The following is a 26,367-nucleotide window of genomic DNA, read 5'->3' as shown; positions in this document are numbered from 1 at the left end:
CTCATTGCAGTGTCCGAACTGTTTTAGCAGGTAGCCACACATAGAGCGCATTGCAGTAGCCCAGTCTTGAGGTTTCTAAAGTATGGGTCACCAGAGCTAGGTCCAAACGGCACCTGGTTTCAGGTGGCACACCAGCTTAAGTTGGGTGAACACACTTCTAGTGACTGCTGCCACCTGAATTTCCAGGGAGAGCTGAGAGTCCAGGACTCCCAAGCTGTGCACTGTCACGGGAAAGGCATAAACTGGGCAACAACAAAATATAGGCCTCTGCTTGAAGCCATGTTAAATGCTTGGAACCATGCTAGCCAGACACAGCTGTGAGAAAGTTCTGAATTAGGAGCCAGCTTCTCCGAGGGATGTGGGAGCAGCTGGCCCTCCTCTCTAAGAGAGCTGTTCCCAGAGTGGCTTGATTGGCCAAGGACACCTTGAGTGGGAATCTGCTCCAGCTACAGGTTTGCAGGTTGGGAGGGGTGACTCTCCAGGAGTGAGTTACCTGTCTGCAGTCCACCACTAGAACCTTCTACTGGTTCCGATCTCTAATTGGCTGTTGAGCCCAAGTCACTTATAAGAGTCACCTGTTAGGAACTTTCCTTGTCTTAGATCTTCTAAGACAAGGAAAGGGGACTTCTAAGACAAGGAAAGGGGACACAAGTGGGGACTCTGGCTGGGAAGCCAAGGCTTTGAAGGCAAAGTGACCTGTTGTATGGTCTGTGGGCTTCTCAGGCTGAGAGAGCAAAACAGGGAGCAGAAGCTGGTTAGGTAACTAGAGGGGGATTGGGCTTTTGCCCTGTGGACCAGAAGAGGGAAGATGGGCCTGGGAGGTAAAAAAAAAAGGGGGAGGGAACAGGATCTGGGAGCTGCCTGGCTATTTGGAGGGAGGAGGAGGGAAATCAAGAATAGATCCCTCTTTGCAAACTGATGATGAAGTGTAAGGCCAGACTCTCTACCCTGCCAGAGAGGAAATGCCTGGGGAGAGTGTAACTAGGAAGAGCCCTGCTCTTGCCTCGCTCTGCTGCAGCCCCAGCCCTTTGCCCCACTCCTTCTGCCCCACTGTTCAAGAACCATCACAGAACGACTTGGTCCGGGTCTCTTCCTGCAGCAGGGAATGCAGGCGCTCCTCTTCACAGCCCTTCAGTTCCAGGATTGCTGGACACACCAGAAGCCAAGCTCCAGGTCTCCTCACATTGTGCCAGGAGGATGCAAACACACAGAGGATCTGAACTGGGAATCAATAGATGGCAGGCAGGGAGTCAGCTTCTCAGATCCCACAGAGACTAAAAGAGGGAACCAGCCACACCAAGCAAGGAGGCCACTTTGCACCACCAGGCCAGAGCAATGGCCACGAAAGACTCTACACTAGGCTTGAGCAGCTAGGAGGATCTCTCTCTCTCTCTCTCTCTCTCTCTCTCCTTGGTCAGACAGCTCAGCCCCACAAGATCCAAGTTTACTCCAGGATGAAGTTAACACAGGCACAGGAAGTTTCCTCTTCCAGCTCAAAGCCTAATCCTTGTGACATGCAGTGTCCCGTCCCATCCCCCCACTGCCTCTGGGAAGCCCAGAACCAACAGGGAAGGCCTGGTTGTGACGCTGCATCTTCCCCAGGCCCCGTCAACCACCAGCCACTGGGGGAAGCCCTGACAGTATACAGGCAATGGGGCACACCACTTTCGCTGTACTCTGCAGGGTGCGTTCTTCTTCCCCAAAAGGGGCCTCGGAGCTCAAGGTAGGAAGGGGTCACACATCCCTCTCAACCTCAGGGCAGAAATTTCTTTTTAAAATTTTTTTTTTAATTTTTCCAAAAACAAAATAACAAACACACATAACATAACACATAATACAACACATACAATACATAAAAACAATATTAGAGGGTGCAAGATATCATACATCACTATAAATTAATACATCATTACATATTTCCTAATCCAGTTCCTCTTCTACGTTAGCCCCTTAACATCATTTATCATTTATCTATCATGTTATTTGTAATATAATATTTATAATACATTCATCTAAATACACTATCTTATACTTCTACAACTTTATTTTCAACCAAGCATAAAGTAATTTTCATTACTCAGTCTATATCGGTTTCACTGTTAGTCCAAGCTCTCTAAAAATCTGTCCATTTCCGCCACATTCATTATTTTCTCTATTAATTCATCTTTCATTGGGATCTTCGTGTCCTTCCAGTATCTAGCATATAAAATCCTCACAAAAATTAATATCATAATCCAATATCTAACATACTAAATTCTAACCACCTTTAATATCCTAATAATTATATATATCATTTCTCTATCTATAATATCCAAAATTAATATATCCTCGTGACTAAATACATAAATATAAACGCAAACATCCAAAACAATATCACCTAAAATTAATTCTAAGTCATTAAAATTATCCTCTAAAATTCTAACATCTATTAATATGAAGCTAACAAATTCTTATACATATTACATATCACCTATAAAGCTTATATAGCTTCTCACTGACATCTAATAAGTTTTAATTTCTAACATACAAAATTAACAAATTACTATCTTTATCTATTCCCTTGTCTCCAACCTAGATATCCACAGGTCTGCCAAATCTCTTCTCTAGACTTTAACTTTCCACCTTTTTTTCTAATAAATTTCACATGAATTCCTCTTAACAGATCATGGTTTAATGTACTCGCTCTTCTTGCTAAATCAACATCTTGATTAGTCATCTCCTTCACTTGATAATTCCAATCTATGTCAGTTGGTTGAAGTATTTCTTCTTCCTTCACTTGATCAATCCAATCTGCATCAATTAGTCGTATTTCTTCTCCTTTCTGGTCTGGTGATTTTTGAGTCTTTATCTTCTAAGATATCTCCAATAACATTGTCTCTTCCAATTGTTTGTTTTGTCCTGTCTCCAGTGTTTTGGATTTATCTTCCACTTCTTTACTCTTTTTTTGTTCCTCTCCTGTTTGGTGTATTAGACTCATTTGTCTGATGAATTAAGATTTCCAGGCTAATTTGGATTTGTAAATATCGATTTGCTTGTTGCTTTCCCATTTCGAGTACTTTTTCCATAATCCTGTTTTTTCTCATGTGATTCAGATATAACATCTTTAAGTTGCACACTAAGCTCATTTAGTTGTGTAGTTAATGCATCCAAACTAGCTTGAATCTGCAGATATTGATTTGTATGTTGCTGTCCCATCGCCACTAATTTCTCTATATTGTCTTGTATTATCTGCTTTCATTCTTTCCCTTTCGGTTCCTCTTGGGTTAGTTTTCCCAAGTTGGAAAGCTCCTGGAAAGCTCTCCAGGGCAGGAGAGCTCCTAACTTTTGCTCCTTTTCCTGTCTTTCTTCCTTCTTATATCTTCTTTCTTCCTATTTCACTTGTCAAGTCCTGTGGCAAGTGGCTGAGGTGGCTGAGTAATCGTGTTTTTCTGAGCTCCTGGAAAGCTCTTGGAAAGCACGCTATTTCTTCCCAGAATCGTGGGTCTGATGATATTCGAGGATCAGTGGTCAGGAGAGGCCTCGATCCTACAGATGGTGTATGGTTTCAGAGAAGAAGGGTCCAGCCAACTGTTTTTTTCTCCAAGGGAACCCAGCCATCAATGTCAGTGATGGTGAGGATTCAATGTTGAAATTAAGCCGAAGGCTCCAAGCAGGGAAGGAAGTTGAAAGAAGCAAGTGAGTGTTGTTCCATTGTGTGTGTCTGGGATTAATTGACCGCCTGATTAAGCTTTTGCCTAAGAGAAGGAGAAGGAGGGGCAAGCTTTCCCCCTCCTGGAAGAAGAGGAAGGACTGGAAGAGGCTTTCTCTGCTTATTTGTTTGTTGATGTGAGAAGAAGCTTTGGATGAGATCTGCGGAGTTTGTTATGGAAATTTGAGTGCATAACTCTAACTTTATAAATCTGAAATTTGTTGGATTACAAATTAACCGTCTTGGAATACAATTATTGTTGTGGAGTGTTCAGTTTCACTTTCCTGTGGAGAGCTTGTGGAGTGCCCACGGAGAGCGGCTGGAGACCTGCCTTTTTGTTTTGGTTTGCAGAAGTGCTTGATTGTCAATCAATCAATCGATCTTAATTACGGTCACAGAACAACATTAAAAAAATGAATAGTGCCACTACATGGTCAGCTACATGAACTATATAAAAGTTTAGATGGATTAAAACTACGATTTGTATCCTAAAATATGATATTAAAGTTAGATATAAATTTAAAGATAAAAAGCCAACTAATATGAGCTGCTGATAATTCAAAGAAGCTAAAACACTTTACATCTCAATGCTGGAATAGAGTCAGAGGTAAAAATAAACTTAGTAAAACAGAAAATCCCCCCACCATGTACTATCAGCCCTCTTTTAAGTAAGTTACTCCAATTTAAGGTGCTGGTCTGGAATTCTAGCTTGTCACGCACTGCACCGTCAGTTTCAGCTCCACCATCTTTGTCCAAGTACTTTGCAGTCATCCTGAAAGATTTGGGGAGCAAGGCTAGCTGGGCAGAAAGGCCATCTTAGCCCATCTAACATGACATTTATCAGCGTTGTGGCCTCAACCTCAATCTGGCCAGTCTCTAAAGACCTTCCTGCATTGGAAATACTTTGAGGTACTCCCAGGACTCAGAAATTTGGACTGCATGCATTCTGTAGTCAGTGGCCCTGATCGAGCACCATACAATGGTTGCGCCAGAACCTTTGCTTGAAATAATTGAAGAACTGCAGGGAAATAACGGTCTCCTTTAGTGCGCATAAAAGGCCGAGGAGCTTCTCTAAGCATTCAGTGCCACATATTTGCCATGCACCCTTCTAGAGCCACTTGCTTGGAAAATAACACCAAGATAATAACACCAAGATACTTAAAGTGGGTCACTTGCTCGATCTTATGAACATCGACCTTCCATGAGTGGTTCTTGGGCCTCCTGGCAAAGGCCATGATCTTAGTTTTCTGATAACTGATCATGAGCTGGTTCTCTGTGCAGAACAGTGTCAGAGATCTCAAGGCTCTTCCAAGGCCTTGAAAGTATAACAGAATCATCTGCTTATACCGGTGGCTCAAGGAGGGGCCGCTTACAGGGTGCTCCACCCCACCTCTGGCGACACTCTTTCCAAGCAGTACTAAGAGTCTTTGTGTGGATTTTTTGATGTAAACAGAGGCTTGTGCTCTGATCGAAGCTCATTCAACACCCAAAGCATTGAGGAGATCTCTGTCCTGTGTGTAAAACCTTGATGTGTCTTAAAGCTTCTCCTGTGGAAGAATCTTTCACCACACTCTAAACACTTCAAAGGTTTCTCTCCAGTGTGAATTTGTTCAAGAGAAGTATGGGATGAGTAGACACTGAGGCTCTTTCTGCACTCAAGGAAGTTCTATGGTTTCTCCTCTGTGCGGATTCTCAGATGCAGAGTCAAATGTGAGCTCTGACTGAAGCTCTTTCCACACTCCAAGCATGTATAGGGTTTCTCCCCTGTGTGGGTTCTTTGATGCTTAGTGAGGTGTGAACTCACCCTGAAGCTCTTTCCACATTCAAAGCATGTGTATGGTTTCTCCCCTGTGTGGGTTCTTTGATGCACAGTCAGGTGTGAGCTCACACTGAAGCTCTTTTCACATTCAAAGCATGTGTATGGTTTTTCCCCTGTGTGGGTTCTTTGATGCACAGTCAGGTGTGAGCTCACACTGAAACTCTTTCCACACTCCAAGCATTTATATGGTTTCTCACCTGTGTGCGTTCTTTGATGGTTTGTGAGGCCTCCACTTGCACTAAAGCTCTTTCCACACTCTAAGCATTTATATGGTTTCTCACCTGTGTGGATTCTTTCATGTTTAATGAGGTGTACTTGCTGACAAAAAGACTTTCCACACTCCAAGCACGTATATGGTTTCTCTCGTGTGTGGGTCCTTTGATGTGTAGTGAACTGTGCTTGCTTTCTAAAACACTTTCCACATGTTAAGCATTTATATGGTTTCTCGCCTGTGTGGGTTTTTAGATGTGAAGTCAGGCTTGAGCTCACACTGAAGCTCTTTCCACACTCCAAGCATTTATAGGGTTTCTCTCCAGTGTGGGTTCTTTGATGCAAAGTAAGGATATCACTTCTAGAGAAACTCTTTCCACATGCTAAGCATGTATATGGTTTCTCCCCTGTGTGGGTTCTTTTATGGTTAGTGAAGTGTGTATGCTGACTAAAACACTTCCCACATTCTAAGCATTTATACGGTTTCTCCCCTGTGTGACTTCTTTGATGATAACTGAGGTGTGCTTGATGACTAAAACACTTCCCACATTCTAAGCATTTATATGGTTTCTCACCTGTGTGGGATTTTATGTGTGAAGTCAGATTTGAGCTCCAGCTGAAGCTCTTTCCACACTCCAAGCATGTATATGGTTTCTCCCCTGTATGGGTTCTTTGATGCAAAGTCAGGCTTGAGCTCCAGCTGAAGCTCATTTCACACTTCAAGCATTTATATGGCTTCTCCCCTGTATGTGTTCTTTGATGCTTAGTGAGGTCTCCACTTGCACTAAAGCTCTTTCCACATTCCAAGCATTTATATGGTTTCTCACCTGTGTGGGTTCTTCGATGCATAATCAGTATTTTGTTCTCAGTGAAGCTCTTTCCACACTCCAAGCATTTATATGTTTTCTCCCCTGTGTGGGTTCTTTGATGTTTAGTGAGGTCTCCACTTGCACTAAAGCTCTTTCCGCACTCCAAGCATTTATATGGTTTCTCACCTGTGTGGGTTCTTTGATGGGTGGTGAGGTGTGCTTGCTGACTAAAACACTTCCCACATTCTAAGCATTTATATGGTTTCTCTCCAGTGTGGGTTCTTTGATGTACTGTAAGGTGTGATTTACTGTTGAAGCTCTTTCCACACTGAGGACATTTTTTCTTCCTCTTTTCAGTTTTTTTCCATGTATTGACTGGGAGGATGTTCAAATTGCTACCCTGACAAGCATCAGATTTATTTCTCCCTTTCAGTGTGTGGTTTCCCTCCTGCTTCCTTGATCTTTCTTGATGCGCAGTTCTCTCCCTTGTGTGCCTCCTTTCATGGAAAGTAGGATGTGTGCTTATACTGGTAGTTTCCTCATGCAAAGGACACATCTCACATCTCCTTACCTTGGCATGTTCTTCTTTGATTGGGAGTTCATGGAGACAAATGCATTTAGTCTGCCTTCCCTCCTCCCTCTCTGATCCATCTTGCTTTCTAAAAGTCTCTTCCTCTACCTCCAGCATGGTAATGTCCGATGACATCCCCCAAGGCTCCCTCAGATCTTCATTGACTTGTCCACCGGTTCCTGGATCGGAGAGAGAATCCTGATTAGCAGTGGACGTGTTGAGGAGGGGTGGCCATTTATGTCAAAGAAGGGGTAGAATCTAGCAGAGTTGAGATGGAAGGTGGGTCTGCCTCCACCATATAATTTCTGTGGGTTAAACTGCCAGGCTCAAGTGGGGTAATAGTGGGGGCATGTAATTGTCCTCGGGGCCAGAAACCTGAAGGGGACCTTGAAATGAGGGAACACATCAGGGATATGTCAAGGAGGGACAGGTTGTATTCATGGGGACTTCAATTATATCGACTGGGTCAATTTGTGCCCTGGTCATGAAAGAGAGATGGGATTCCCTGACATGCTAAAAGACTGCCTTAGAGCAGCTAGTCATGGACCCCACTGGAAGGCAGGTGACTCTGGATTTCATACTGTGTGGAACTCAGGACTTGGCTAGAGATGTCAATGTTGGTGAGCCATTGGGGAACAGTGACCATGCTTGTCCTTTTCTATATGCATGTCGGGGGAAGAGTGCCAAGCAAATGTGACACAAAAACTCTTGACTTCCAACAGGCAGAGTTCCCTCAAATGAGGAGGCTTGTTAGAAGGAGGTTGAAAGCAAAGGTAAAGAGAGTCCAATCCCTCCGGAGTTCATGGAGGCTGCTTAAAACAACAGTAATAGAGGCCCTGGAGAACTGTGTACCGCAAAGGAAGAAGGGTTCCTCTAAGTCCAGGAGGTGCCCGCATGGCTGACGAGGCAAGTCAGAGTGGCCGTAAGGGGCAAGGAAGCCCTTCTGTCAATGGAAGTCTTGCCCTAATGAGGAGAATAAAAAGGAACTGCAGAAGCGCGCGTGGCCTCTGGGACAGAGGAGACAGTCTTGTACATAGTGTGAGAGTCATTCCACCTCCTGCAAGGAAGACAAAAGTGGGGTGATGTGCAATCCTCTCTACCAGCAATTTTCACCTGGTGAGCTGTGGCACATTGGTGTGCAGCAAAAGGTCCACAGGTGTGCCGTGGGAGTTTGGGGCACAGTGGCTGAAAATAGCTGAAAATCCCTTCCAGGTCTGCAGCTTTGTTTCTTGGGCAACTGTCTGTAGTAATGCATTGTCTGTCCCTCTTCCTCCACCAGCTCTGAAGACATTATTACAGACAGTTGCCCTAGAATCAGAACCCCAGAACCCGGAAGAGTCTCCTGGGAGCTGGAAGTGACATTCCAAGAGGCCATAAAGAAGACCATAGAAGCCAGTGTGCTGGGAGAAGAAAAATATTGAAAATTGCTGCTCCACACGTATGTTGTATTTTTATCTTCATTTTAAAATTATATTCCTCGTCTCGGCATCTGCATTCTTAAACAGTGGCAGTGAAACACATTTCCAAAATTGGGAGAGTTTGCTGGAGAGCACCTCCCACACACAGGCTCAGGAAACAGAACTGCAGGCCCTGAATTTCAGGCATACAAGAGCAAGGGAACCCATCATTACTCACCCCGGCCACCCTCCTGGACAATCCACCTGAAGAGTGGACTCTCCCTGGTGTTCAACAGAGCAGTCTCTGCCTCGGAGACTTCCGTGGTAACTTTGGCCACTGGCCCCCAGACCTACAAGGAGTAGCAGGGACCCCCAGAAGGACAGGAGGAGAGGGATTAGTATAGAAGCAAGCCTGGATGAGGGTGGTCTGCAGGAGAGCGTGTGGCCTCTGGGACACCAAGTGCCTCTGGGAACAAAGTGCCAGATAAGGCACCATGAGTTTAGCATCTGGGCGAGGAGAAGGCAAGTGGACCTCTGAGTTCTGGAGAAGGGGAGGAGGAGGAGGAGAAGGAGAAGGTAAGTGTACTCTTTCTAACTCTTTGTCTTCCTAACTCCTTGTCTTCTAACTTTAAATCAACCTTAAATCAACATTGAAATTTAGCTTTACCTAAGCTTTACCTAAATTAGCATCTAATCTAACCTAAGGGAGGGAATCTAAAAGTCCAGCGAGGTGGGGCAGAGGAGCTAGGTGAGGGCAATAAAAATAAATATGTAGGTGCGTAAATGGGTGTACTCTGAGCAGGAGCAGAGTCCTACTCATGAGTAAGAGCCCAAGGGTCAGGCACTTGGGAAAATAAATAAAACAGAGGAGGATAAAGTGGAAAGCAAGTTTTTGTACTTGGTTTTAAATTAACCCTATACTTAATGCAAGTTAAACTTAATCTAAGTTAGAACATCATCTAAACAGTTCAGTAAATTGTGACACAAGATCTAGGTGAGAGCAATAAATAAATAAACAAACAAACTCAAATAAAAACTAGCTTGAGGTTAAAAAACAGTCCAGCCTAAGAGAACTGAACTAGGAGGGTAAGAACCTAGAAAGAACCAGTTCCCAACCAGACAGGGCAATTTAGCACAGTCATTGACCTTTAGGAGGTGATAAGAGCCCCATTAGGCTAATCCAAGCAACACATTCAGGAGCCTGCAGAGTGGAGTATGCTCATCAACAGCCTTTTGTCTTCCTGAGCTTATGTAATCTCACCTGGGAAGACCAGGCCCCCTTCCAATCATCAAGGAGGGAGGGAGGAGGAGCCAGCTAGGAGTATAAAGTGAGTGCAGGGGTCTGCAACCTTAAACACTCAATGAGCCATTTGGACCCATTTTCCGGAGGAAAAAAAACCTCGGGAGCCACAAAACCCTTTTGACATCTAAAATGAAGATAATACTGCATATATAGTTTTTCCCCCCACCTTTATGCTCTTATAGGTCCCATTTTTATAATGTAGCCCCCTCTTGTAGCTTTTAGTTAGTTTTGTCATACATTCTTGTCCTGTGTTTTCAGACACCTGGTCCTCTATGGTGTTTTGCCTGATTCCAAGGCCATTCTCTGCCTGGAGAATTATGCCCACTTTAAGCAAATTAGCTCCCCTTCTTTCCCCCAACAAATGACCCTGGTTCTGCCCTGCAGGTCAGCAGGTCTTGGGCACAGCAGCCACACACCAACCTCCAGTGTCTCCACTAGTCCATTAGTCACAAAGTCAGTAAGAGTATCCAGGGCAGAGTTCAAAGTCAATAAGCCAAGTCACAGTCCAAGGTCAGATTCCAAAGTAAGTCAGTCAGAGTATCCAAGTCAAAGTCAATAAACCAAGACAGTCTCCTCTCCAACCTGCACTTCTTCTCCAACCCACACCCCTCTTCCTGCCTCAGGTGCTTGTTATATCCCTGAGGGCCCTATTGCCTTCAAGTGGCTGCAGCTGTGTAGCACACTCTGCTGGATGCCCAGGCCTTACCCTTAAAGGGGCCACTGCTGACACCACATCTACCTCCTCACCAGATCTTCTGCGATTCCAATACAGCCCTCTGGATGGGGAGGGAGGGAGGGAATGGGGAGATAAAAGGAGACTTGGAGATGGCAGAGAAATTAAATGAGTTCTTTGCATCTGTCTTCACAGCAGAAGACCTCGCTGTGAAGATACAGCAGAAGATACCGCTGCCCAAACGGCCCCTCCTGACCAAGGAGTTAAGTCAGATAGAGGATGAAAGAGAAGATGTTTCAGACCTCATTGATAAATTAAAGATCAATAAGTCACCGGGCCCTGATGGCATCCACCCAAGAGTTATTAAGGAATTGAAGAATGAAGTTGCTGATCTCTTGACTAAAATATGCAACTAGTCCCTCAAAATGGCCACGGTGCCAGAAGATTGGAGGATAGCAAATATTTTTAGAAAGGGAAAGAGGGGAGATCCAGGAAACTATAGGCTGGTCAGCCTAACATCTATACCAGGTAAGATGGTGGAATGCCTCATCAAAGAGAATCTCAAAACACATAGACCAACAGGCCTTGCTGAGGGAGAATCAGCCTGGCTTCTGTAAGGGTAAGTCTTGCCTAGCATTCTTTGATAAGGTCGGCAGGCATGTGGATGCAGGAGAACCTATAGGCATTTTATATACGGACTTTCAGAAGGCGTTTGACACGGTCCCTCACCAAAGGCTACTGAAAAAACTCCACAATCAGGGAATTAGAGGACAGGTCCTCTCATGGATTGAGAACTGGTTGAAGACCAGGAAACAGACAGTGGGAGTCAATAGGCAATTTTCACAGTGGAGAGAAGAGAAAAGCAGTGTGCCCCAAGGATCTGTCCTGGGACTGGTGCTTTTCAACCTCTTCATAAATGACCTGGAGACAGGGTTGAGCAGTGAGGTGGCTAAGTTTGAGGACGACACCAAACTTTTCCGAGTGGTGAAGACCAGAAGTGATTGTGAGGAGCTCCAGAAGGATCTCTCCAAACAGGCAGAATGGGCAGCAAAATGGCAGATGCGCTTCAATGTCAGTAAGTGTAAAGTCATGCGCATTGGGGCAAAAAATCAAAACTTTACATATCGGTTGATGGGTTCTGAGCTGTCTGTGACAGATCAGGAGAGAGATCTTGGGGTGGTGGTGGACAGGTTGATGAAAGTGTCGACCCAATATGTGGCGGCAGTGAAGAAGGCCAATTCTATGCTTGGGATCATTAGAAAAGTTATTGAGAACAAAACAGCTAATATTATAATGCCGTTGTACAAATTGTTGGTAAGGCCAAACCTGGAGTATTGTGTCCAGTTCTGGTTGCCGCATCTCAAAAAAGACATAGTGGAAATGGAAAAGGTGCAAAAGAGAGCAACTAAGATGATTTCGGGGCTGGGGCACCTTCCTTATGAGGAAAGGCTACGGCGTTTGGGCCTCTTCAGCCTAGAAAAGAGGTGCCTGAGGGGGGACATGATTGAGACATACAAAATTATGCAGGGGATGGACAGAGTGGATAGAGAGATGCTCTTTCCAATATCACATAACACCAGAACCAGGGGACATCCTTTAAAATTGAGTGTTGGAACAGACAAAAGAAAATATTTCTTTACTCAGCGTGTGGTTGGTCTGTGGAACTCCTTGCCACAGGATGTGGTGATGGCGTCTGGCCTGGACGCCTTTAAAAGGCAGTTGGACAAGTTTCTGGAGGAAAAATTCATTACAGGTCACAAGCCATGATGTGTATGTGCAACCTCCTGATTTCAGAAATGGGCTATGCCAGATGCAAGGGAGGGCACCAGGATGAGGTCTCTTGTTATCTGGTGTGCTCCCTGGGGCATTTGGTGGGCCGCTGTGAGATACAGGAAGCTGCAGTAGATGGGCCTTGGGCCTGATCCAGTGGGGCTGTTCTTATGTTCTTATGAACATAAACTATGGCAAAAGAAATGTAAGAAGGTGATACTGGAGGCTAAGAGAGACTATGAAGAACACACGGCCAGCAGCATGTAGGGGAATAATAAAAGCTTCTTCAAATATGTCAGAAGCAGGAAACCCGCCAGAGAAGCGGTTGGCCCTCTGGCTGGATAGGGAGGGAAAGTGGTGATAAAAGGATATTTGGAGATGGCAGAGAAATTAAACGAGTTCTTGGCATCTGTCTTCATGGCAGAAGACCTCGGGCAGATACCGCTACCCGAACGGCTCCCCCAATCAAGGAATTAACACCCCAATCCTATCCACACTTTCCTCGTAGCAAGCCTCACCAACTCTAATGAGACTTTCTTCTGACTAGACGTGCATGTCTTTGTCGGGAGGTGTGAGGGTAAACAGAGTGCTAGATGCAGGGGAGTGCCAGTAAGATGCAAATATCTTGTGTGCTCCCTGAAAAATCTGGTGGGCCACTGTGAGATGCAGGAAGCCGGACTAGATGGGCCCTGGGCCTGATCCAGTGAGGCTCTTCTTATGTTCTTAATGTAATAGGGAAGTGGCATCCCTAAAGCATCTAGAGATGTGTACTCAGAAGTAAACACCACTGGATGCCGTGGCACTGACTGACTGACCCCCTTGAAAGGATGCACAGGATCACACTCTGCTCAGAGACCTACTCTCAAGCAGCTGTTGTGCAGAAGGAGCACAATCGTGGCTCTTTGGCCTGTTGCAACCTGACCTGGGATGGAGGCAGCTTGGATAGTCCTAGTGGACGTTGTATCTGTGGAGAAGTCCCAGGTGGAGGGCCTCCCTAGACTCTCGCAGGCCTATCAGCACCTTTAATGTCATCATATGAATGCTAAAACATGGCTATTTTGTGCTGCGGGGTCTCCCGTGAGCAGTTTCATTCTTAAATGGCATAAAGATGCTACTGAGCTCAACTGCACTGGAAGGTCAGGAGCCGATTTCCACAGGCCAATTTCCATTATCTCGCATTCTGCTGCCTTTGGGACAGTGAAGCCTTGTCCCCAACCAAGCAAATGAGCTGAGGAAGAACAGGGGGGAAAAGAGGTCCAGGCCAAATCTATCTGGGCATTTCAGAACCAGCTACTCCAGTGCACTCTCTCCCAAAGCCCAGCTCTTGACATTCCTGCACAGGGGAGCGTACCAAAAATGGCAGGGCAGAGTGATTTGTTTTAATCTACTGTCGAACCCCAGTAGCCACTACGGGTCTACTGTGAACTGGTCCAGCTCAATTGCCGGCACAGATCAGAGTAGATTCATGCAGAGCTTTCAGGAGCAGGAGAGGGGAAAGGCTCTGCTGGCAGCCTCCCTCACCATCCCCATCTCCCCCTGGCCTGAACCACCTTCCTCACCACTCTCCTGCCACCCAGTTTCTCCCCTGCGCTGCCTTTGCTCCAACCTCCCCCTGCCCCAGAATGCCTCCCACCGCTTGGAAGGGAATGGCTCTTGGGGGTCCTCCACGCTGGTGCCTCTGTCCTTCTGGCCGCAGCAACATGCATTATGGCAGGTTTGTGACAGCTTTTTCCCAGGCAGCACGCAGAAGACAAGTGCTGGGTGGAGATAGGACTGGCTCATAAGTTTATCATTTTGTATGGACTTTCTTGGGAGTAATCTCTCTGATCGCATGGCACTTACTTCTCACACATAGATAGGACTGTGCTGTAAATTGTGTTTTCAGAGGGCCTGCTCTTTCCTCTTCTTCTCTCTCTTCCTATCTAGTCACCTTCTTCTTCTCAATCCTCCAACCTATGCAACTTTCCAGCACAGGTGGAATTGCAATGCACGCCCAAGAAACAATGGCAGACCCCCCCCAGCCCTGTGCCCTGGGGCAAAGGTCGATGATGGCACCCCCTCTGCGGAATGTCGCCACCCCGCATTCACGGAGCCTCATTTGACCATTGACTGTGCCAGGGAAGCTTCTTGAGGTTTCCCCGAGGCTTTATGTGCTTCCGGTAAAATGGAAACACAGTTTCTGACCCCGTCAAGAGCCTCAGAGAGGAGTCCGCAGGGCCATAAAGGTCCACAATGGGAGGTCCGCCAATGCCCAGGAACCCCCACGAGCGAGGGAGGAGTCCCGTGCTGGGGCAGCAACAAGCCGGAAGGAGGCGGCATTGGGACGGCAGCCAGGGCAAGCCCAGGAGGAGACAGGAAGGAGAAAAGCCCAGCCAGGGGGGCAGGGAAGTGGGTGCCTCTCCCGTGGTTGCCTCTCCCAGCTGATCGGGAGCCAAACAGGTAGCCTGGCTGCACGCCCGCTGGGCAGAGTGGAGGCTGAGGCAGAGGCCGCATGCTTGTGGGTTAAATTACCAGGCTTGTGCAGCGATTTAATACTGGGGGCGTGCTATTGTCCTCCAGACCAGAAATCGGATGGGGACCTTGAAATGAGGAAACAGATCAGGGAGGTGACAAGGAGGGACAGGGTTGTAATCATGGGGGACTTCAATTATGCTCATATTGACTGGGTCAATTTGTGTTCTGGTCACAATAAGGAAACCGGATTTCTTGACGTGCTAAATGACTGTGGCTTAGAGCAGCTAGTCACGGAGCCCACCAGAAGACAGGTGACTCTGGATTTAATATTGTGTGGTACGCAGGACCTGGTTAGAGATGTAAACGTTACTGAGCCATTGGGGAACAGTGATCATGCTGCGATCCGTTTTGATGTGCACGTTGGGGGAAGAATACCAGGCAAATCTCTAACAAAAACCCTTGACTTCCGACGGGCGGACTTCCCTCAAATGAGGAGGCTGGTTAGAAGGAGGTTGAAAGGGAGGGTAAAAAGAGTCCAATCTCTCCAGAGTGCATGGAGGCTGCTTAAAACAACAGTAATAGAGGCCCAGCAGAGGTGTATACCGCAAAGAAAGAAGGGTTCCACTAAATCCAGGAGGGTGCCCACATGGCTAACCAGCCAAGTTAGAGAGGCTGTGAAGGGCAAGGAAGCTTCCTTCCGTAAATGCAAGTCTTGCCCTAATGAGGAGAATAAAAAGGAACATAAACTGTGGCAAAAGAAATGTAAGAAGTTGATATGGGAGGCCAAGAGAGACTATGAGGAACGCATGGCCAGCAACATGAAGGGGAATAATAAAAGCTTCTTCAAATATGTTAGAAGCAGGAAACCCGCCAGAGAAGCGGTTGGCCCTCTGGATGGTGAGGGAGGGAAAGGGGAGATAAAAGGAGACTTAGAGATGGCAGAGAAATTAAATGAGTTCTTTGCATCTGTCTTCACGGCAGAAGACCTCGGGCAGATACCGCTGCCCGAACGGCCCCTCCTGACCGAGGAGTTAAGTCAGATAGAGGTTAAAAGAGAAGATGTTTCAGACCTCATTGATAAATTAAAGATCAATAAGTCACCGGGCCCTGATGGCATCCACCCAAGAGTTATTAAGGAATTGAAGAATGAAGTTGCATAGCTCTTGACTAAGGTATGCAACTTGTCCCTCAAAACGGCCACGGTGACAGAAGATTGGAGGATAGCAAATGTCACGCCTATTTTTAAAAAGGGAAAGAGGGGGGACCCGGGAAACTATAGGCCGGTCAGCCTAACATCCATACCGGGTAAGATGGTGGAATGCCTCATCAAAGATAGGATCTCAAAACACATAGACGAACAGGCCTTGCTGAGGGAGAGTCAGCATGGCTTCTGTAAGGGTAAGTCTTGCCTCACGAACCTTATAGAATTCTTTGAAAAGGTCAACAGGCATGTGGATGCGGGAGAACCCGTGGACATTATATATCTGGACTTTCAGAAGGCGTTTGACACGGTCTCTCACCAAAGGCTACTGAAAAAACTCCACAATCAGGGAATTAGAGGACAGGTCCTCTCGTGGATTGAGAACTGGTTGGAGGCCAGGAAGCAGAGAGTGGGTGTCAATGGGCAGTTTTCACAATAGAGAGAGGTGAAAAGCGGTGTGCCCCAAGGATCTGTCCTGGGACCGGTGATTTTCAATCTCTTCATAAATGACCTGGAGACAGGGTTGAGCAGTGAAGTGGCTAAGTTTGCAGACGACACCAAACTTTTCCGTGTGGTAAAGACCAGAAGTGATTGTGAGGAGCTCCAGAAGGATCTCTCCAGACTGGCAGAATGGGCAGCAAAATGGCAGATGCGCTTCAATGTCAGTAAGTGTAAAGTCATGCACATTGGGGCAAAAAATCAAAACTTTAGATATAGGCTGATGGGTTCTGAGCTGTCTGTGACAGATCAGGAGAGAGATCTTGGGGTGGTGGTGGACAGGTCGATGAAAGTGTTGACCCAATGTGCGGCGGCAGTGAAGAAGGCCAATTCTATGCTTGGGATCATTAGGAAGGGTATTGAGAACAAAACGGCTAGTATTATAATGCCGTTGTACAAATCTATGGTAAGGCCACACCTGGAGTATTGTGTCCACTTCTGGTTGCCGCATCTCAAAAAAGACATAGTGGAAATGGAGAAGGTGCAAAAGAGAGCGACTAAGATGATTACGGGGCTGGGGCACCTTCCTTATGAGGAAAGGCTACGGCGTTTGGGCCTCTTCAGCCTAGAAAAGAGACGCTTGAGGGGGGACATGATTGAGACATACAAAATTATGCAGGGAATGGACAGAGTGGATAGGGAGATGCTCTTTACACTCTCACATATTACCAGAACCAGGGGACATCCACTAAAATTGAGTGTTGGGCGGGTTAGGACAGACAAAAGAAAATATTTCTTTACTCAGTGTGTGGTCGGTCTGTGGAACTCCTTGCCACAGGATGTGGTGCTGGCGTCTAGCCTAGACGCCTTTAAAAGGGGATTGGACAAGTTTCTGGAGGAAAAATCCATTATGGGGTACAAGCCATGATGTGTACGTGCAACCTCCTGATTTTAGAAATGGGCAATGTCAGAATGCCAGATGAAAGGGAGGGCACCAGGATGAGGTCTCTTGTTATCTGGGCGCTCCCTGGGGCATTTGGTGGGCAGCTGTGAGATACAGGAAGCTGGACTAGATGGGCCTATGGCCTGATCCAGTGAGGCTGTTCTTATGTTCTTATGTTGCAATGGGGCAAGCCGCTGAATGGGCAGCTATATCTCCTAGGCCCAAGATCCTGGCCACAGTCACAGCCAGAAAGGGAAGAGCCTGGCCACCTGGCTGCTGGGTAAATAAGGAGCCTGGCTGCGGAGACAGCAGTTGCTCTTCCCCAGGATCCCTCCAGGGTGTGAGAGGCAGCGGTAGGAGCAGTGACCTCTGGGGCATCACCTCTCACCTTTCTGACTTCACGGGGGCCAGGGAAGCCCCAGAAAGGGGCAAAGGGTGCATATCCTGGGGGGGGAAACAACCCCTCACTCAGGAATACAGACTAGGCCCATGGTGGGGGCCAAAGGCAGCCTGCCCAATTCACCCAATACAGGGGCCCTACGACTCGCCAAATGGACAAGTCAGCAGAGGCAGACTGTGGCAGAACAAGGGAAGGGGAGGCTGCAGCACCCTAGCCCATTCCCAGACGAGCCACCCTACGCGAGACAGCCCTCTGGGGCCCCAGGACTTCCCTTCAGTCATGGGACCCAATCAATTTCTTGGGGCAATCCCTGTCTTCTGACACTGAACAGGCAGAGTTCCTGTTAAAGGGCTGATGTCTCCTGGTCCTGTGCTGTAACAGGACCAGATGAATGTAAAGAGCGTCAGCCAAATAAACCGCTGGTATCGAACTTTACCGAAGCCTCCACGACCCTTCCAAATCCTCTCTCCTCTCGCTGTCAACCCGCCACGAATGCCCACCGTGCAGAGACCTCCCATGTTCACATGAGGTAAGGGAAAAAATGTTCTACCTTATCCTGCTATTTTTGGCACAGATTCCCACACCTTGAGGAGGCCTCTGTGATTGCCTCCCCACCACAGGATGCAGTGCATGCCCCATTGACATGGCTGTACCTGCACTGCAAAACTGGATAGGATTGGGCCCTTATACATGTCTACTCAGAAGCAAGTCCCATTATAATCAGTGGGGTTTACTCCCAGGTAAGCATGGATAGGGTTGCAGCCTCAAACTCCTTGCAAAACATGCCTCTTTCTAGGCCCTCTAAGGGTTGCCTTTCCTACTATGTCATTCCTGCTGCTGCTATTCTTCCCCAAAGCTCAGTCCCTGAGAGAGGAGCTGCATCCATTCCAGGTGACGTCCTGTTGCCCAGCACTAATACTTCAGCCCGAGGTGGAAGCCCAGTTATCTCTGCACCTCTGGAAAGGGGAGACACTGAGACACACACCTTGGAAGACGTGGCTGTTTTGATGCAGGCTGGGTAAGGTGGCTCCTCTCTGCAGAGCAGACATTTGGGGCTGGATCTTCCCTGCTCGGTCGCTCCTCCTGCTCATCTTCCTCAATTCCTTCTTCTGAGAGCATCAACCTTTCAACAAAATCTCGGGCTTTCAGCTCAGGCAGGAGTGCCGGAAAGATCTTCAGCTGCAAAGTCCAGCAGTTTCTTTTTATTTTTCTTGCCCCGGCCACTGTTGAAATCAGCAAAGATGCTGACAGTTAAACAAATAAAACACAATTTTAAGTAGATAAATTGAAGAGGTAACATGAAGTAATACACTGGAGTCACAAAGTACTTGGCCCCTCCGTTTTAGGTCTAAAATCCTGTTCTCCAGTGTCTCCACCTCATCCTGTTATTTTTGGCATTGATTTCAGTGATGAAGCCTCCTTCTGGCCCACTTTGTTCCAGCCTTTCCAATGCCCATATCAAAAACCCCTCCCCATTGAAACAAAGGCACCCAAGAGCAGACCAAGAGTTCAGCATGCTATTGGCAGCTGGGGGGGGGGGGGTTATTGCAGTGTGCCTTCTCGGCCCCCTCCCCTTCCCCTCCACTGGCTGGGCTGTGATCCTGGGCCTCCCTCCCCACCTGGGGGCTTCTTTCCCACCCCTCTCAGCTCAAGCTTTGCAAACTTGCAGATGCATCCAGGCTACTCAGGGAGGTCACTCTCTGCAGGACATACACTTAGAGCTCTTCCCTTGTCCTCCCCACTGCCTCCTTCTGGGGCTCAGCTCCTTAATGACCTCTCTGCTCCCTGGACCAATCCCAGATGCTGGAAGGATTCCCATCAGCTCCACATCCATTTTTCGCTATTTCTTTCTCCCTGGTGGATCTCTGGAAAGGGAAGAGGTCCAGGCTTTGGATGGGAGGGCTCCTGAATGCCATTTGGAACTCTGAAACCCCACACAGTCTGGGATGGAGGAGCCTGAAGGACTGCCTTCTTCCAGATCAGCTGGCTGTCCCTGCAAGGTCAGCAAATGGGGCCCTGCTTTGAGGGCTGGGGCAGGCGGATCGAAGCGAGGGGTAAAACGTAGGCCCGTTGGGGAACATTTGAGAGCAGGAAGCAGCAGCTCCCAGCTGGGACTGGCATCACCCCTGAAGTGCCAGCTCTTGAAGGGGTCTCCAGGGCGGCCCTGCCTGCTCCCCTGACGCTGCTCCACTCCTGGGGCGGGAGGGGTCCCAAAGGGGAGCTCTGCCTGCCCCTCCCCCAACACTGCCCCGACGCTCTCGCTGCCCCTGCCCGCCCTGCAGACTGTGGGGCGAGGCTGCAAGTGGGGCTGGCTGGGGGGGAGATGCCCCTTCACCCCCACGGGGTCATCTCTGCCTCTCAGTACAGGCGCAGGTCTTTAGGGCACAGATCCAGAGCAGGGTCTTGGGCAGCCTGTTCCCCCTTCCGGGTGGGTCTCCACGGGGAGGGTCCTCAGTGCCCCCACGTGCTCCTGTGCCCTGCCCCCCCGTTCCCTGCTGAGGGGCCGCCTCGCCCCTTCGCTTCTGCCTTTCCCACGATTCTCGCAGCCCCCCGCCCCGCAGAGACAGAGCCGAAGGGGCAGGCGGGGAGGGGGAAGACAGCCGCAGCCCGCTCCCCACTCTCTGCCCCATGGCCCTCGAGCCTCCCCATGGCTTCCCCGTTTCCCCCTCCCCACCGCAGACCTGGGACTCCTCCTGGAGAGGCTGCAGGCCCCGCCCAGCAGGAGGCCGAGGAGGAAGGGGCTGCCCCACTCCGCCCCCCCAGTGGATCTGCTTAACCCTCGCAGTGCCGCGCAGCAGAAAGAGCTCCTGGCCCGGACTGGCTCCGAGGGGGCTCCCTTCAGGTCTTGGTTCTTCGCCCCCCCCGGCTACGCCACTGCGCAGGAGTCCGTCCTCCTGGCTGCCCGGTACTGCGGGGGATCGGCTCCGCATTGCTAGAGGGGCAAATGGGGGGGGGGTGAAGCGAGTGGGAAAGCCCCCCTGCTCTGCCCCTTGCCTCCCCCCCTCGTGGGGTCTCAGCCCCTCTGGCGAGTCTGCAGCCTGAAGGGGGTCCTGGGCTGCACTGGGTGGGAAGACTCTCGTGGCTGTCAGCACCCTCCCCCTGCCCTATTTTGCCTCCCCGGTCTGCCTGCTCCCACTGCTCCCTTCCCCTTTGGGAAGGGGCCCAGAAGAAACTTTGTACCCTCTGATAAAATTCCTTTTCTAGGCCCTGCCCTGCAGGACTTGGTGCTTTGCCCCCCCCCAGGCTATGCCACTGTGCAGGAGGCTGCCCGGCACCACAAGGGTTAACAGCAGCGACTCTGCACTGCTAGAGGAGCAAATTGGGGGGGGGGTGAAGCGAGTGGGAAGCCCCCCTCTGCCTCCTCCCCTCATGCGGGTCTCAGCCCCTCTTGAGTCTGCAGTCCGGTGGGGCCTAAGGGGGTCTGGGCTGCACTGGGTGGGAAGGATCTGACGGGAGGGGGGAGCGCTGGTGTTTGATCTGCTCCTGGGTGGGCTCCCTGTAGTAGGGCCTGGGAGAGGGGGTTCAAGGGGTAATTTGTACCCAGGCTCATGGTCAGAAAGGGGGCTGGGAGCCAAAGGAGGGGCCCAGAATTTCCTGGGATCTGACCTTTTCCTGCAGAAAACTAGGCTGAGCTGGTGGCAGCTGAGGGAGGAGGCCCCAGGGAGGCAAAGGGCCAGGAAGGGGGGTGCAGTAGGGTCACTGCACAGCAGCGGATGGGTCCTGCTGCCCAAGATGGAGCAAACGTGTGCATGTCCGAACTCTGGCCGCAGAGACGGGGCTGCTCTGGAGCTGCCATTCCAGCTGCCTGGGGGAGGACTGATGTTCCCCTTCAGCACGCGGTGCTTTGTATGGGGTGGCTTCTGTCCTGCTAAAGAAAGAAAGAAAAGAGGGATGGAGGGATGCAGGCAGCCAAGGGGACGAAGGTGGCCAAACACCTCCCAGGCAGCCAGCTGCTCTGCTTTCCCAAACACGCTGCAGGGAACTATCCACTGGCTCCACCCGAATGTCGCTTTTCAGACTGAGGGCAGCATTAATTTAAGAATTAATTGACATTTTAAATTTGAATAAATTTATATAAATTTACATAGATGAATATATTAGAGGTGGAACTTATATGAATGAAGAAAGCTCTTCCAATAGTTCAAGGCCTATAAAAGACCTTGCACAAAGCAGGTCGTGAAACAGCACGCAGTGGAGCTTAACCAGTTGTCCTATGCTGAGAGCAACTGCTTCGGGCCACCACGGGCCCCAGAAAGTGTGTGGAGGGCCAGAGGCTCATTGGAGATTGGGGGCTTTGATGGTGGTTGGCAACCTTCAGTCTCGAAAGACTATGGTAAAAGCCTACAGCACCCGGTATTCCCAGGCGGTCTCCCATCCAAGTAGCTTTGCGCGGGCCAGATTGGGAGACCCCAGGGGCCACAAGTGGCCCCCGGGCCAGGGTTTGGGCTCCCCTGATCTAAGCCAAATGGTGGAACTGGCAAATTTAGTCATCCTTCTTTTGGTCTTCTAGACCAGTGGGCCTCAAACCTTTTAGCACCAGGACCCACTTTTTAGAATGAAAGTCTGTTGGGCCCCATTGGAAGTGATGTCATGGCTGGAAGTGACATCCGTTTAGGCTGCAAATCTAAGACAGTTCCCATTAAACAGCATACCTGTGCTGTTGTTTTGCATAGCTCAGAATTCAACATTCTAGCTCAGAAGTCAAAGCAGAGCACAAACCTGGATCCTTCTCCAACCATACAGCCCTCCTGGGAGCAGAAGTTGGTTAGGTAACTTGAGGGTGATTGGGCTTTTGCCTTGTGGACCAGGAGAGGGAAGATGGGTCTGAGAGGTAATAAAAAGGGGGAAACAGGAGCTGGGAGCTGCCTGGTTCTTTTGGGGGGGGGGAACTAATCAAAGATGGATCCCTCTTTGCAAACTGATGAGGAAGTTAAAGGCCAGAATCTCTACCCTGCCAGAGAGGAAATGCCTGGGGAGAGTGTAACTGTGAGGAGCCCTGCTCTTGCCTCGCTCTGCTGCAGATGTTGCCTATAGGAGCCCCAGCCCTTTGCCCCACTCCTTCTGCCCCACTGTTCAAGAACCTTCACAGAACGACTTGGTCTGGGTCTCTTTTCCTGCAGCAGGGAATGCAGGCGCTCCTCTTCACGGCCCTTCAATTCTAGGATTGCTGGACACACCAGCAGCCAAGCTCCAGGTTTCCTTGCATTGTATCAGGAGGATGCAAACGCACAGAGGATCTGAACTGGGAATCAAGAGATGGCAGGCAGGGAGTCAGCTTCTCAGATCCCACAGAGACTAAAAGAGGGAACCAGCCACACCAGGCAAGGAGGCCACTTTGCACCACCAGGCCAGAGCAATGGCCATGAAAGACTCTACACCAGGCTTGAGCAGCTAGGAGGATCTCTCTCTTCCTTGGACACAGACAGCTCAGCCTCACAGGATCCAAGTTTACTCCAGGATGGAGTTAACACAGGCACAGGAAAAGTTTCCTCTTCCAGCTCAAAGCCTAATCCAGCACCTTGAGCCCTGCGGTGTCTGTTCCCATCCCCCCCGCCTCTGGGAAGCCCAGAACCAACAGGGAAGGCCTGGTTGTGACGCTGCATCTTCCCCAGGCCCCATCAACCACCAGCCACTGGGGGAAGCTCTGACAGTATACAGGCAATGGGGCACACCACTTTCACTGTGCTCTCCAGGGTGGGTTCTTCTTCAACAAAAGGGACCTCGGAGCTCAAGGTAGGAAGGAGTCACACATCCCTCTCAACCTCAGGGCAGAACTTTCCCTTGTCACAGGGGCTACCTGTCCATCTGGGGAGGGCTGCAGATGGATCCCTCAGCCAGCTTGTCTCTCTCACTCCAGCTCAGGGTTTTAAGAAGCCTGCCAGCAGCTCCCCCTTGGTGCCCCCAGCCCCTGATCTCCTGTCCCCTTCTCCAAATGCCCCCTCATGCCCTTGTCCTTCTGCTTTCCAAGCTTAGCTGTTCCTCCCTCCCAGCCTCCGATTCTGCCAGTGATGGGGAGCTTGTTACAAGGATCTCCCTGGCAAGTTGGAAGGACTTGTCTTGTCACTGCCCTCCTTGGAGTCTGTTGGGCCAGATAAGGCCAGGGCTGGACAACTAACCTCACCCAAATAATGGCAGGGCCTCCCTGGAGAAGCTTCCCCTCAGGAATACGTCACTCCGGCTGGCTCCAGAATTAGAGGCTCTGGTCCTTCAAGAGAAGGCTCCTCTTCTGCCCACCACAGTGGGTGGCCGGCCACAGTGTCTCGAAGCCCAGCCCACCTGTCAAACTGCAGGAACTGACTAGAACCATGGACTGGTAGGCAAAGGAAGAGGAGGGCTTGCCCTGGTGCTGGCTGGATCTCAAGGGTCTGTGGAAACCAGGCCCCCACTCTGGGGCTGCCTCTCCTTTCCTTGGGACTTTGCCCAATTCCTCCCTCCCCTTGGCTGGGCCCTTTCTCCTAATGTCACTGGTCTCTCCTTCCACACACTCTTGTCCCTGCCAGTTGTCCCAGCCCCTTCTCTTCTCACCGCCAGGCTCCCACCAATCTCTTGCTTGCTCTGACCTCACAATTTAGTCCAGTTATCTCCACTTTTGAAAGAGGGTGAGGTGAAGGAAGACCACTGGAAATAAGGCAAGAATTAGCAGCATCAAAGCACCTATTCCACCTAAAGGATTTATTCTCTCCCCTGACCCTTTCAGAATTTAATGTATTACTAGTAAGGATCAAGAAAATACTCAGAGATAATTTCTCAAGCACAAGATTATCCCCCTCCTGTGGTTAATGTAGCATCAAAAGCCTCTAGGAACACATATACATGAATTTAATTTAATGAATCCATATTATAATAAACAACAGACAACTAGCAAGGCTGTAAGAACACAACTAGTAAAAAGCCAGTGTGAAGTACAATACAGCAAGCCAATAAGATGATTCACACACAACCCCAAGTGGGGGGTAGGAACCTCAGGGATAGCAATTAATCACTTATTTCTCCCCCAGGAGGGTTGCAGGGGCTCCTGCACAGAACATTGCAATGGGATCTCAGAGGCAGCTAAACTTTGCTGCATAAATGCCTGATTGCCTGGGGATATTGCAGAAGCAAACATGCTCTCCTCAAAGCTTACAACATAAGCAGCAGTTGCAAGTGCTTCTCAGCTCCTGCCAGCAAACAGTGAAGATCTCTGGCTAAAATACCTGTTGCTGCAGAATAATTCTTTAAATTCTACCCTCTGCTTTTCCTGTGTTTTGCATCTTTGCAAGGTCTCCAGGATTCTTCCACACACAGGGAGATTGCCCCCCCCCTCTCTCTCTCTCTTTCACAGATGCTCCCCACCCCCCTATACACAAATGCAGGGAATTTTCCCCTCCAGTCCAATTTCATTGGTGAGGATAGGGGGAAAGGAGGTTAACAAGGAGGTTTGCAAAAAACTTTGCAAGGGAAGGATTGAAGTGTGACTGTATACAGTAAGGGGTAGGTGGAGAGGAAAACAAGAAGAGGGAATAGACTGGGAGCCCAATCCTAGGCATGCCTACTCAGAAGCAAGTCCCTTAGTAGTCAATGGGCTTACTCCCATGAAAGTGAGGATAGGATTTTGCCTTAATTGTGTTATGTGTAAGAAAGCTGAGTTTGACTGAGGAGGACCTGAGGGAAAACTGCTGCAGGAGAGGAGGCTGCAGGACCCACGGAGGGAAGATAGAGGCTGCTGTGTGCAGAGGCCTATAAAAGGGGCTGCACAAGACTGGGCTTGGATAGACCACCAGGGAAGCCTTGCTGAGAGGAGCTTCAAGACTGAGCTGGGAGAGACCCTGCTGCTGAGAGCTGAAACCTGAGCTGAGGAGAGAGTTGCAGCAAGGAGCCCCTGGAAGAGCCACGCAGAGAACCAGGGAGCAATCACCCAGCCCCTTGGCCTCAAGTCCTGCTGCCTCCTGCCTGCATAGTGCCTGCCTGCCTGCCTCAGGGAATTTGGAACTAGGTTGTGTTTTTATTTGGTTAAGGTTCCATTCTGAACAATAATTGGTGTCAGTAGTCTCTTTGGTCCTGCATAACAACTGTTTTAAGTGCTCTCTCTCTCACACACACACACACACTTTTCCTTTTATAAAAGTTAACTCTTCCTCTCCCCCAGTACAACTTCCTAAGTGGTGAATGATTATGGGGAAAGGGGTCAGCAAGCCTCAGCTTTGCAACAGAGTTTAAAGTTTGGATTCAATAAGGGGGAGGGGCAGAAACAAGAAGGAAAGAGGAGATGGACTTAACCCTTTCAATGGCCTGAGAAACAAAGGTACAGGCTGCTGCAGTCTGCCTCTCTCTCTCTCTCTCTCTCTCTCTCTCTTTAAAAAGCTCACTCTCCCCCCTCCCCCCACCCTGTCCAGTTTCATCTGTGGGGAGATAGAAAGATGGGAAGCAAGTTGGGCTTCCCAAAGGAGTGCTTGAGTTTATATACAGTGGGAAAGGGGAACAAGAAGGAAGGAGGACATGGACTCAAATGACTACATCTTCCTCGCTCGGAGGCCCCTCCCACACATGCGCACACAGCTCATTGTCTCCTGGCCTCCTGCTCTGAGTGAGGGGGGGCTGCTGAGGGTTGCGATGGCAGGTGCCCCTGCAGTGCCCAGCGCATTGAGCTGCACGACAGCTGGGCAACAGCCTGAAGGAGCACATGGAGTGCACAGCAAGCAGCGGTGAACACTC

At 49.2% G+C, this 26,367-nt stretch overlaps 1 pseudogene; it reads right to left on the bottom strand.

The window, feature by feature from the left end:
- Positions 1–1,801: 1,801 nt before the first annotated feature.
- Positions 1,802–26,367, bottom strand: part of LOC136640531 (zinc finger protein 721-like) — a 33,089-nt pseudogene continuing 8,523 nt past the window's right edge.

This window comes from Tiliqua scincoides, chromosome 2, assembly GCF_035046505.1.
Source record: "Tiliqua scincoides isolate rTilSci1 chromosome 2, rTilSci1.hap2, whole genome shotgun sequence".
NCBI classification, from domain to species: domain Eukaryota; kingdom Metazoa; phylum Chordata; class Lepidosauria; order Squamata; family Scincidae; genus Tiliqua; species Tiliqua scincoides.
Note: the sequence above shows the minus strand (reverse complement) of the source record. Positions and strands in the feature narration are given on the sequence as shown.